Genomic DNA, 3,775 nt, shown 5'->3' with positions numbered 1-3,775 from the left:
TGATCCAGAACCTGAAAGGACTCTGAAGAGGAAACTAAGAGAAGCTAAACTACAACAATCCAGAGGCAACCTTTCTGAAATTTTCGAGCAAGAGAAGGAGATGGCAGCTGATAAACCCCAATTTGATGGTTTATCTTGTATTGAATTTAGAGTATTTTGATGACCTTTACCCACATTTATTCAATGAAATAGCATGGTTTTATAACTTCTCCTTTAATTGTGCTTAAGAGTGAAAACATGCTTTTTAGGTCTTAAAATAGTTAAATCTAATTCTTCTTGATTCCACTTTTTAGGACTTAAAATAGCTAAATCTAATTCTCCTTGATTCCATTAGATGCCTTGATATGTTTGTTAAGTTGTTTAAGGTTTAGGAGGCAAAGATTGGATCAAGGGAATGAAGAAAGAAAGCATGAAAAGTTGGAGAACTAATGAAGAAATGAAAGAACCGGAAAGCTGTCAAGCCGACCTCTTCGCACTTAAACGACCATAACTTGAGCTACAGAGGTCCAAATGATGCAGTTCTAGTTGGGTTAGAAAGCTAACATCTGGGGCTTCGAAACGATATAAGATTTGTCATAGTTGCTACACGTATGGTGGCGCGCACGCGCCGTTGCTGCCACCTGGTTCACTTAAAGCACAACGTGGCCAGCGATTTTAGAAGCCTTGTGGGCCCAATCCAACTCATTTCTGATGCTATTTAAGCCAAGGATTGAAGGGGAATCAAGATACTTTACCATTATATTAGTTACCATTAGTCATAGTTTTAGAGTTAGAAGTTAGTTTCTAGAAAGAGAAGCTCTCACTTCTCTCTAGGATTAGGATTAGGATTAGGTTTAGTTCTTAGATCTAGGTTTTAATCTTTGATTTCTTCCACTTCTATCTCTCAATTCTTTGTTGCTACATTCATCTTTTTCTACTCTTTTGTTGTAATTTCCTTTATGTTGTTCTTATATTTTGTTGAAGACCTAGTATTGTTCCTTCTACATTCTTCCATTTTCTTTCAATTCAATAAGAGGTAATTCATAATAATTGTTCTTCTTTGCTTTTCTATTGTTGATCTCTTGCCTTTATAGTTAGATCTCTCTTTAATTCTTGCAATTTATGTTGTTTACTTTTATTGTCTTTTATGTGTTTATTGAAATGCCTCTTCTAGATATAGTATTACTTTCATGCCTCTTATCAAAACCCCAAAACAACTCAAACCAATAACAAGACACTTTATTGTAATTCCTAGGGAGAATGACCCGAGGTTTAAATACTTCGGTTATTAATTTTAAGGGTTTGTACTAGTGACAAACAACTTTTTGTATGAAAGGATTATTGATTGGTTTAGAAACTATACTTGCAACGAGAATTCATTTGTGAAATTCTATACCGTCGAAAATCTAATCATCAGCAGCCGAACCCAACAACAATAATGCAAGGAGGATGCTTGGTGACTTCACAAAACCAACGTCCAAATTTGATGGAAGAAGCATCTCCATTCCAGCCATTGGAGCAAACAATTTTGAGCTGAAACCTCAATTAGTTGCTTTAATACAACAGAACTGCAAGTTTTATGGACTTCCATCTGAAGATCCTTACCAATTTTTAACTGAGTTCTTGCAGATTTGTAAGACTGTTAAGACGAATGGAGTAGATCCTGAAGTCTACAGGCTCATGCTTTTTCCTTTTGCTGTAAGAGACAGAGCTAGAACATGGTTGGACTCACAACCTAAGGATAGCCTGGACTCCTGGGATAAGCTGGTCACGGCCTTCTTGGATAAATTCTTTCATCCTCAAAAGCTGAGCAAGCTTAGAGTGGAAGTTCAGACCTTCAAGCAAAAAGATGGTGAATCCCTCTATGAAGCTTGGGAAAGATACAAGCAGATGATCAAAAAGTGTCCTTCTGACATGTTTTCAGAATGGACCATATTAGATATATTCTATTATGGTCTATTTGAGTTTTCCAAAATGTCATTGGACCATTCCGCAGGTGGATCTATTCACCTAAAGAAAATGCCTGAAGAGGCTCAAGAACTTATTAACATGGTCATCCAACAGTACTAAAGAGGCAGCTTCTGAAAAAGCTTATGATCCTGAGAACCCTGCAATGGCAGAGGTTAATTACATGGGTGAACCTTATGGAAACACCTATAACTCATCATGGAGAAATCATCCAAATTTCTCATGGAAGGATCAACAAAAGCCTCAACAAGGCTTTAACAATGGTGGAAGAAATAGGCTCAGTAATAACAAGCCTTTTCCATCATCTTCTCAGCAACAGACAGAGAATTCTGAGCAAAGTACTTCTAATTTAGCTAACTTAGTCTCTGATCTGTCAAAAGCCACTTTAAGTTTCATGAGTGAAACAAGGTCCTCCATTAGAAATCTGGAGGCACAAGAGGGCCAGCTGAGTAAGAAAGTCATTGAAACTCCTCCCAGTATTCTCCCAAGCAATACAGAAGATAATCCAAAAGGAGAGTGCAAGGTCATTGAAGTAATCAATATGGCCGAATGCACAAGGGAGGAGAAGGACGAAAATTCTAGTGAGAAAGACCTCCTGGGACGTCTCTCAAACAAGAAGGAGTTTCCCATTGAGGACCTAAAGGAATCTGAGGCTCATATAGAGACCATAGAGATTCCACTAAATCTCCTTCCGCCATTCATGAGCTCTGAAGACTATTCTTCCTCAGAAGAGGATGAAGATGTAACTGGAGAGCAAGTTGCTCAATATCTAGGAGCTATCATGAAGCTGAATGCCAAGTTGTTTGGTAATGAGACTTGGGAAGGTGAATCCCCCTTGCTTATTAGTGAACTATACATGGATTCAGAGAACTTTACCTCAAAAGAGACAAGATCCTAGTAAATTCTTAATACCCTGTACCATATGCACCATGACCTTTAACAAGGCTCTGTGTGACCTGGGGTCAGGCATAAAACTTATGCCACTCTCTGTAATGGAGAAATTAGGGATCATTGAGGTACAGCATGCCTTATGCTCACTGTTCATAGTCTTAGACACTAGGAAGGACGAAGATGAATGCATCATCCTTGGAAGACCCTTCCTAGCCACAGCAGAAGCTGTGATTGATGTTGACAGAGGAGAGCTAGTCCTTCAATTGAATGGGATACTACCTGGTGTTTAAAGCTTAAGGATCTTCCTCTTCAACCATGGAGAGGAAGCATGAAAAGCTTCTCTCAGTACAGAGTCAAAAAGAGCCCCACAGTCAAACTCTAAGTTTGGTGTTGGAAGGCCACAACCAAACTCTAAGTTTGGTGTTGAGAAGCCCCCTCATTCAAACTCTAAGTTTGGTGTTGGGAGGCCCTCATCATGCTTTGAATACCTGTGAGGCTCCATGAGAGCCCACTGTCAAGCTAATGACATTAAATAAGCGATTGTTGGGAGGCAACCCAATTTTTATATATCTAATTTTAATTTTATTTTATTGTTATTTTGTGTTTTATTAGGTTCATGATCATGTGGAGTCACGAAAAAAAATACTAAAATTAAAAACAAAATCAAAAATAGCAGAAGAAAAATCACACCCTGGAGGAAGGACCTACTGGCGTTTAAACGCCAGTAAGGTGCATCTGGCTGGCGTTCAACGCCAGAACAGAGCATGTTTCTGGCGCTGAACGCCAGAAACAAGCAACATCCTAGTGTTTGAACACCAGGAATGTGCCTTGAGGAAAGCTGGCGCTAAACGCCAGTAACAAGCATGGAACTGGCGTTCAACGCTAGAAACATGCTACACATGCATCAAGGATGGGACAATCAAAGGTGGGAGGAGTC

The 3,775-nt window shown here is 39.1% G+C and overlaps 1 non-coding gene across 1 annotated transcript; it reads right to left on the bottom strand.

The window, feature by feature from the left end:
• Positions 1 to 1,791: 1,791 nt before the first annotated feature.
• On the bottom strand, positions 1,792 to 1,895 carry LOC127747268 (small nucleolar RNA R71). Its single transcript, XR_008009070.1, has one exon. It is a non-coding gene; the product is annotated as a small nucleolar RNA R71 (small nucleolar RNA).
• Between the last annotated feature and the right edge of the window lie 1,880 nt (positions 1,896 to 3,775).

The sequence above is a fragment of the Arachis duranensis genome, chromosome 4, assembly GCF_000817695.3.
Source record: "Arachis duranensis cultivar V14167 chromosome 4, aradu.V14167.gnm2.J7QH, whole genome shotgun sequence".
In the NCBI taxonomy this organism is placed as follows: domain Eukaryota; kingdom Viridiplantae; phylum Streptophyta; class Magnoliopsida; order Fabales; family Fabaceae; genus Arachis; species Arachis duranensis.
This window is presented reverse-complemented; position numbering and strand designations above follow the sequence as displayed.